This window comes from Cervus canadensis, chromosome 11, assembly GCF_019320065.1.
Source record: "Cervus canadensis isolate Bull #8, Minnesota chromosome 11, ASM1932006v1, whole genome shotgun sequence".
Lineage (NCBI taxonomy): Eukaryota > Metazoa > Chordata > Mammalia > Artiodactyla > Cervidae > Cervus > Cervus canadensis.
Genome location: NC_057396.1, coordinates 42,612,343 through 42,622,603, shown reverse-complemented (window position 1 = coordinate 42,622,603; position 10,261 = coordinate 42,612,343).

Here is a 10,261-nt window from a genome sequence, read left to right as displayed (position 1 = left end):
AAGAAGAAGAAAAAATCAGACAACCTAGGTGTTTTAGAGAAAACAAAACAGTTTTCCTTTGTTTCAACACCATGTGTGTGGGGCTTTCTCCACAACAAGCAATTCTGCAGCACTAGCCTGGTGTCTTACAATTTAACTTGATTCTGATACTATGTATCTTTCTCAATATACTGTCAGGTCCCACAGTTTGAGGTCTCAGTCCCAGGAGACGCCACTGGCTTCACATGTCAATTTCAGGCAGTAGATCCCCAGATTACCCTCAACTTCTGTATGCCTTGGCTATAAATCAGAAGTTCCCAAAAGCTGCCTGCCTCTTCAGGTTTTGCTGTACTTGATAGAGCAACTTCTAAAACTCAGGGAAGACTTATGTTTACTAGTTGAGTAAAGAATGTGATAAAGGATACAGATGGACAGACAGATGAAGAGATACACAGGTTGAGGTCTGGGTGGGTTCTGTCCCTTTGGAGTAGGGGTCCATCCCTCTCTTGGTATATATGAATTTGTTCACCAAACTGAAAGCCCTTCAAACCCCATGCTATTGGGATTTAATGTAGGCTTTCTCACATAGGATTCCTCTATTTTAAAGTTAATTTCCAGCTGCTCTCTGGAGAATGGAAAGTGAAGGACTGAACATATGAAACGTCTAATCATGGCTTTGTCTTTCTGGTGACCATCTCCCATCCAGGGGCACAACCAGAGTTGCCTCATCAAAACAAAAGTACTTCTATCATTTTTACTACTTAGGAATTTATAAGCATTTCAAGAACCCTATTTTATCAATTGGGACAAATATCAACTATATATTTCTTATTATAAATAACAAAATAACACAGGGAAAGGCACAGAGGCATTGGATCCTGCCTTCAGTGGGCTTCTCCGCCTACCTCTCAGGGCAGTGCCCAGCTGCAACCAGCAGGGCTTTGCTAGCCCTAGGTAGAGGTAGAAAGGAAGAGCGTCCTCTTCTATGAACCCTGAGATTTTCCTGCTTCTGCTGTCTGATCCTACTTCCAGTCTACTCCCTTTAGAAAACATGAATTTCTAAGTGAATATTTAGGTGGCATTATCCTTGCAGATGACAGGGATATAAAAATTTGGGCTGATTTGTCAAGTTTAGGGATGGCTATCAGTACTGGTCTCCTTAAAGGTATATATTTACATGGAGAGTGGACCTGAACTCCATTGTTGTTACTTTCTAATTATGCAGACTTTGGTCACTCATTTATTCTTTCTCCATTTTTCAGTAACTAAGGTGGACCCTGTAGGGCTTTCCCAAAACCAGCCGCCTGCCCTCCCATGTGCTCCATCTGCCTCTTTGTAGAAAAGCTTTAGTCTCCCAGGTCTCTCCTGAGTCCCAAAAGGCTGGCTCAAGATTTGATTTAAAGACTGTGAATTTGTAGTAACAAAAAATAGCAGCTGGGCCAGGAGAACTGGTAACAATTTAAACAACAGATCAGCCATATAGCAGTCACAGGACCTTTAGTTCCTTCCTGAGGTACGTAGATAATGGTGTCTGATACAACTTCCTGGGTTGTTTTGCAAATACTAGAAAACCTCCACCAGATCTAAGAAGTTAACTGCCTTATGACTATGAGAACGTGGCCCCCAGACTGATTGGAGTCTGAGGATTGATGCTGTTAACCCCTATGACACCAACTTATTATATCACCATCAGCTAATCAGAGAATTATGCACAAGCTGATCACACACCTGTGATTCTCTCCCTCACTTTGCCTTTAAAAAAAAAAAAAAAAAAGGCTTTTCTGAAATCTACTGGGGAATCTGGACCTTTTGAGCCCATATGACTCCTTGTATGGCTCTGTAATAAATGCAGCATGTTTCTCAGTTCAGCTGGTGAAGAATCTGCCTGCAGTGTGGGAGACCCCGGTTCGATTCCTGGGTAGGGAAGATCCCCAGGAGAAGGGATAGGCGACCCACTCCAGTATTCTTGGGCTTCTCTGGTGGCTCATCTAGTAAAGAATCAGCCTGCAATGTGGGAGACCTGGGTTCCATCCCTGGGTTGGGAAGATCCCCTGGAGAAGTGAACAGCTATCCACTCCAGTATTCTGGCCTAAAGAATTCCATGGACTGTATAGTCCCTGGGTATAGTCTGCAAAGAGTTGGATAGGACTGAGTGACTTTCACTTTCACTTTCCTTCACCAAAACTTGGTGTCAGTAGATTGGCTTTACATGTGCTAATGTACTCAAGTTTGTAAAAGTTCAGTAACATTTCTCTTGCGACTTTTCATTATGTTGATGAAATGAGAATTCCGGGGCTTAACCCGAGGTAGGGGCTCAAAATATTAGTTTTTTCCATCTCGTTTTCCCATTTAAGTTCTGCTTAAAGGAATCTCCAGTGTAAACTCCATCTCAGTCTCAGACAGAGGTACTGAAACTGATTATGCAAAACTGAAGGGGTCTCAGACAGTAAAGAATCCATTTGTAGTGCAGGAGTCCTGGGTTCGATCCCTGGGTCAGGAAGATCCCTGGAGAAGGGAATGGCTACCTACTCCAGTATTCTTGCCTGAAGAATTCCATGGACAAAGGAGCCTGGCAGTCTACAGTCCATGGGGTTGCAAAGAGTTGGACATGAGTGAGCAACTAACTTTCACTTTCACACTGTGTGAAACAGAAGATGGAATTCAAGGAATCTTCCATCACCAAGCCAAGTGGAGAACTTACTATGCCTTTCTAGATATTATGATAGGTTTTATAATTGATGATATTGAAATACTTTAGAATCCAGGGTAAATATCCATCAATATGAATCTAGAAGAGCAAATGTAGAAAATTTACAGTGGTTGGGGATATAGAGTGGCTCCCATTTCAGAAGAACCTGAAGGATTTTCAGAATAGCCAGGAAACATGCAAAGGGAAATTAAGTCAGAAGCTTAATTTAGAGTGTCCACCATGGAAGTGGTAAGAATGAATTTAGGGAAGAGCTCCCAGTAATGTGGGAGCAGTCGTGGATTTTGCTGGCTCTGAAAGGGATTCAGTTGCATTTTGGTACCACTCATGAATATTGAAAACTTTAGAAGAGATTACTAATTACTAAAGGTATCCCTTGGGTTTGGGGTCAGATAGGAGGGGGAAGCAGATCCAGGATTTTTGCCAGTTTGGTCAAATAGAGACTTGGAGTTGGTGTAATTTGAGATACCATTTTAGGGGAATATTTTTGAACCCTCAATGTGATTATCACAGACATGTTAGAATATATGCTTTATTGAGTCCTAAAACATGTGCTGCTTCAGTTGGTCCAGGATCTGGTAATTACTAACTATATTTAGGTGTGTGGGGCTACCTAAGCAAGAAATAGTCCAGTGGTGGAATGATTTTCCAGTAGCACTAGCTACCTCACATAACATTAATGAGGATAAATGAGATAGGTCAGTCCCACCCAGTGCTTGACCTGACGCAGGTATTCAAATATGAATTCTTTTCTCCCCCAGCACATGATTTGTTTGAAGATGAAATGTGTCCAAACAAAAGATATCAAATATAGTGTCTTCAGCTGCAGTGTTCCTTCAGTGTTTACTTTGAACCTGAGTATTTCTGTATGAGTGGAGTTTTCTTTTTTCTTTTTGCACTCAGGGTCTTGTATCAGCCTGTGTCGTCTCTATTGCTGTGCTGTGGAGAGATCACAGAGTCTGTGTCTGATGTACCTTAGATTCTCACAACGTGAGCACATTTTCTATATGTGATAAGATTTCAGGAAATGATAAATTAACTAGGGGGTAAAGCAATCCCATGAACTCAAAATCAAATTTACAAACAAGTTTATTTCACCACCTAGCTGCTGCTTGTTACTCAGGCCACTCCCAGTGTGAGAACAGACTTTTGGTTTCATTTCTCAGTCTGATGTCAAATTCCAGAAATGTTTTTAACATAAATGTTGTTAAGTGATTAGTAAAGGATTTGAGGAGCCCTGTGTTAGGAAGGAGAATGAAGATCAAATATACATTTCTTATTATTAATCACAATATCACACCAGGGAAAGACACAGAGGTATCAGATCCCACCTTCAGTGGCCTTCTCTCCCTCTCACGGCAGTGCCCAGCTGCAAACAGTTGGGCTTTGCTTGCCGGAGGAGGTAGAAAGGAAGAGCATCCTCTTCTTCTCCTGTGAACCCTGAATTTCTCCTATTTCTGCTGTCTGATCATACCTCCATCCTACTCACTTCAGAGAACATGGAGTTCTGAGGAAATTATCAGGTGGCATTATGCTTGCCGATGACAGGGATCTGAAAATTTGGGCTGATTTGTCCAGTTAAGAGATAGCTATTATCATTAGTCCCCACTCTTTTCTCACTACTTTCTAACTGTGTGATCTTGGACTTCATCTTTCAGTTTTTCTTTCCTCTTACCACTTTAAATTGGGTTGATCAAGTGAGATAATTTCAGTGCTTTACCTGCAGTAGGGACTCAAAAATTTAATTCTTTCCATCACTTCTTCCCATTTAAATCTTGATTAAAGGACCCTCCAGTGTAAATTCCATCTCAGCCTCCTGTGGGGATGTAAAACAGAAGATGGAATTCAAGGAAGCTTCCTCCACCAAGCAAAGGGGAAAACCTCTTAGACATTTCTAAAACCTCACAGACATCGTGCTGTGCTGTGCTAAGTTGTGTCCAACTCTTTGCGACCCCGTGAACTGTAGCCCATCAGGCTCCTCTGTCCATGGGGGTTCTCGAAGCAAGAATACCGGAGTGGGTTGCCATTTCCTTCTCCAAGGGATATTCCCAACCCAGGGATCGAACCCAGCTCTCCCACATTGCAGGTGGATTCTTCACCGTCTGAGCCACCAGGGAAGCCTATAATTTCCTATAATAGATGTATTGAGCACTCTAGGATCCAGGATCAGTATTCACCAATAAGGATCTGGAAGTGTCAATGTAGAGAACTTTCAGTGAATGGGGATTTAGGATGGCCCCCATAGTAGAGGATCCTGAGGAATTTTCAGAATGGCTGGGTAAAGGACAAAGGGCAATTGAGTCAGGAGACTAACTCAAAGAGTAGACACCAGGGTAGTGGTAGGGATGGACTTAGGGAAGCGCTTCCAGTAATATGGCAGCCACTGTGGACTTTGCTGACTCTGCAGGGGATTCACTTACATTCTGGTAACACCAGTGAATATTGAGAGCATTAGAAGAGATTGTCAATCATTAAAGGTACTCCTGGGCCTTGGGATCATATTTGAGGGAGAAACAGATCCAAGATTTTGTTAGTTTAGTCAAATAGAGATTTGGATTTGATGTAATATGAGATACAATTTTAGGGGATAATTTTTGAACCTGGTTTATTGTTTACATATGCAATTCAAGCAATTATTTGGTCTACCATGAAATGTATTCTGGGAGAGATCAAGATGGCAGAGTAGGAGGATGTGGAGCTCACTGTTAGCAATGAACACATCAGAAATTCATCTACATGTGGAATAATTCTCACTAAAATGTAGCGTTAAACTGGCTGAAAGAATCTTGTACAATCAAGGCTCTTAGAAAGATCTCATGTTATCAGGTAGGTTGGGAAGAGAAGTGATTGTGTTGGGACCTGTGCCCTTAGAATGGAACTCAGTGGAAAAGGGAGAGCCCACAGGTGGGCATCCTCTCTGGCTCATGAGGAGATTGAGTCACAGACTTGCCATCCTAGTCTCGAGGTCCTTATGCATAGGGGACAAGCCCCATTGGCTGATTGGAGAACTTTGAAGAACAGATAAAAAGGCTACAGAAACCTCAGTTCCACTCATGAACAATTCCTCTCTCAGGGTGGAGAGACATCTGCCCTAGCAGCTGCCTCACCATACTCCTCAGTCCCAATTGGAGTGAACACCCTGGCCCTGTGCATTTTACTTCACAGAGTGGCACAAACCTAGGGCTTCCAGGACCAGGGAAAATACTCCACCGTGGAATGCAGAGGCCACCCATTCCCAGGGAAGAGCGCCAGTGGGTAGGTATCAGCCATTGCTGGCCCTTACTCAGGGAGTGCCCCACAAGCAGCCCAGACTTCCGATTGCAGTGCAGCTGCCAGGATTCTCATGACTGTCTCATTGTGCACCCCTGTTCCAAGCAAACGCTCCATCCACTTACTCCACACTTTACACATGGCATTAGATCTGGGGTAGCTAGGACAGGGGAAAAGGTAACCATGGGCTGTATCTGCATGGATACACTGATGCCTCCAAAGGCAGAGCATAGGACCTCAGTAGGTGCAGAAACCCCACTTACTTCCTCATTCCCTTCCTTTGTGGCAAAGGTTCTGGAACAGGGAGACAGAAAACATAACTTTAAGGGAACAGAGCAAACACAAGACCGGCCCTAAAGACTTCCACATCAGCAACTTGGAATCAGACCCCACCCTTGAAAGGGTGGAATGGCACTGAGTAGAGAGAAGTCCCACAGGCAGAGAGGAGTTCTTATAGCCTGCAGAAAGACTGCAGACTGTAGCTCCACCATATCTAGTCCCTCCTCTACCAAGGTGATAGCTGCCAGTGCACGCTGAGGAAAGGCAGCTGATGTCCGTGTCAAATTCAGCTCCTCACCAAAGGCACTGGACACATTTAATATGTATAGAAGTTCTTCCACAAAAGAATACCCCTTCAGGACCATAGTAACTGTTTCACCTAGACTGACAGAGGCAGAGAATATTAAGCAAAAATAAGAAAGCAGAAGAACTACTCTCAAATGAAAGAGGAAGAGACAACTCCAGGAAAACAACAACAACAAAAACAACAAAATGAACAAACAATTTGCCAGATAAAGATTTCAGAAATTGGTACTAAAAATGTTAACTGAATAAGGGAAGATGATTGATTTAAATATTGATCATTTCAATAAGGAATAAAATTATATTAAAAGACCCAATCAAAAAGAGATAATTCGATATCTGAGATTAAAAAAAAACACTAAAGGAATGAATAGCAGATTAAGTGGTTCAGAAGAACACATAAATTGTCTGGAAGGTAGAGTAATGGAAATCATCTAATCAGAACAGCAGAACAAAATTCAACACATGCACCCCAGTGTTCATCGCAGCACTGTTTATAATAGCCAGGACATGGAAGCAACCTAGATGCCCATCAGCAGATGAATGGATAAGGAAGCTGTGGTACATATACACCATGGAATTTTACTCAGCCGTCAAAAAGAATTCATTTGAACCAGTCCTAAAGAGATGGATGAAACTGGAGCCCCTTATACAGAGTGAAGTAACCCAGAAAGATAAAGAACATTACAGCATACTAACACATATATATGGAATTTAGAAAGATGGTAACGATAACCCTATATGCAAAACGGAAAAAGAGACACAGAAATACAGAACAGACTTTTGAACTCTGTGGGAAAAGGTGAGGGTGGGATGTTTCGAAAGAACAGCATGTATACTATCTATGGTGAAACAGATCACCAGCCCAGGTGGGATGCATGAGACAAGTGCTCCGGCCTGGTGCACTGGGAAGACCCAGAGGAATCGGGTGGAGAGGGAGATGGGAGGGGGGATCGGGATGGGGAATAAGTGTAAATCTATGGCTGATTCATATCAATGTATGACAAAACCCACTGAAATGTTGTGAAGTAATTAGCCTCCAACTAATAAAAAAATTAAAAAAAAAAAAAAACAAAATTCAAATTTTAAAAAATATAAGGAGTCTAAGAAATCTCTGGGAAACCATTAAATGTGCCAACATTCACATTATAGATGTTGCAGAAGAAGAAGAGAGAGAAGAAAATGGAAAGTGTATTTGAAGAAATTATGCCTGAAAACAACCCAAACCTGAAGAAGAAAACAGATATGCAGGTATAGAAAGCACAGAGGGTCCCAAACAAGATAAACCCAAACAGACCCACACCAAAATATATCATAATTATACTGGCAGTAATTAAAGAGAATTCTAAAGGCAGCAAGAGAAAAAGTTATATACAAGGGAACCTCTCTAAAGCTACCATCTGATTTCTCTGCAGAAACTTTGCAGGCCAGAAGCAAATGGCATGATGTATTCAAAGTGGTGTAAGGGAAAACCCTGCAACCCAGGGTACTCTATCCAGTAAGACTGTCATTTAGAATAGAAGGAGAGATAAAGACCTTAGACAAGCAAAATTAAAATAATTCCACAATAATAGACCTACCCTGAAACAAATGCTGAAGGGTCTTCTCTCAACGGAAAAGAAGTAAGAGTCAAAGGAAAAGAAAAATCCCTACAGGAAAGACAACTGTACAGTAAGGACTGAAGATCACTTCAACAAGCAGGTACACAGATTAAAAAGCAAAAAATTGGCCAAGTAGTATTCCATTTTATATGGGTACCACTCCTTCTGATGTAAGTCCGAAAGAGAAAAGCAAATATAGCAACACATATATGAGTAATTGAGAAACACTGTCCTGTTGAACCTGTTTGCAAGATAGAAATAAAGATGCAGATGTAGAGAATGGACTTGTGGACACATGCGGGGAAGGAGAGAGAGAGATGAATTAAGAGAGTAGCACGGATATACGTACATCACCAAGTGTAAAATAGAAGCGGCTGTGTAACACAGGAGGCTCAACCCAGTGCTCTCTGATGACATAGAGGGGTGGGATGTGATGAGATGACAAAATGAATTTTACAAATTCAGTGCTATCAAAGGCCAAAGCAAAATGTCTGGCCTTATTCTCAGGAAAAAGTAAAATCTGTCATAACAAAACCTGGAAATTCTTCAAAAGGCATTATACTTACCAGTTATCCATTGTGGACATATTTCCACAAGGGAATATATTTATCTTAAAATATATATATATATTTTAAGATAAATTTTTAGGGAATATAAATAACTTTAGGAAACTCCCCAATATTATGGGTTTCCATGGTGGCTCAGATAGTAAAAGATTTGTCTGCAATAGAGAGGATGTGGGTGGGAGCCACAGGAAAAAATATATATGTAAAATAAATTATTAGGGAATATAAATAGTCTTTTAGGAAACTCTCCAATATTATTAGGTTGGTGCAACATAATTGTGGTTTCAGATTGTGAATTTTAAACCATTGTAACTAGGCTCAAACACATCTTTATTAACCAAAATAGGAACCATTACAATCAACACGTTTTTGCCAATGAAAAATAAGTTTATTTGTTCCTGTGGCATAAAAATGCATGCTTTGAGTTTTGACAAACTGTTCGAAAGATTGTTCCATCTCTGCTGGTTGTGGAAGTCTTTTCTCTGCAACAAGTTGTTGAGATGCTTGGAGAAGTGGTAGTCAGTTGGGAAGAATTCAGGTGAATATTGGGCTTCCCAGGTGGCGCAGTGGTAAAGAATCTGCCTGCCAACGCAAGAGATACAGGTTTGATTCCTGGGTTGGGAAGATCCCCTGGAATAGGAAATGGCAACTCACTTCAGTATTTTTGCATGGAAAATCATATGGATAGCCCACTGCTGGGCTACAGTCCATGGGGTCACAAAGAGTTGGATACGACTGAGCACACACAGGTGAATATGGAGGATGAGGCAAAACTTTGTAGTCCAATTCATTCAACATTTGAAGTGCTGGCTGTGTGACATGCAGTTGGGCATTGTCTTGGAGAAGAATTGGGCCCTTTCTATTGGCCAATGTTGGCTGCAGACATTGAGGTTTTCAGTTTTTCGGTGTATCTCATCAATTTACTGAGCATGCTTCTCAGATTTACTAATGGTTTCACTAGGATTCAGAAACCTGTCATGGATCAGACCAGCAGCAGACCACCAAACAGTGACCATGACCTTTTTCTGGTGCAGGTTTGGCTTTGGGAAGTGCTTTGGACCTTCTTCTCAGTCTGACCACTGAGCTGGTCATCATTGGTTGTTGTATAAAATCCACTTTTCATTGCACACCACAATCTGATTGAGAAATGGTTTGTTGTTATTGTGTAGAATAAGAGAAGATGACACTTCACAACAATGATTTTTTAAGATTTTGGTCAGCTTATGGGGCACCCATTTATCAAGCTTTTTCACCTTTCTAATTTGCTTCAAATGCCAGTCAACTATAGAATGGTCGATATTAAGTTCTTTAGCAACTTCCTGCGTAGTTGTAAGAGGATCAGCTTTGATGATGGTCCTCAATTGGTCATTGCCAACTTCCAGTGGCCACCCACTACTCTCCTCAACTTCAAAGCTCTTGTCTCCTTTGCAAAACTTCTTGAAATACTGCTGCACTGTGCATTTGTTAGCAGTTCCTGGGCCAAATACGTTGATGTTGCAAGTTGTCTCCACTGCTTTACAACCCATTTGAATTCATATAAGAAAATTGCTAGAATT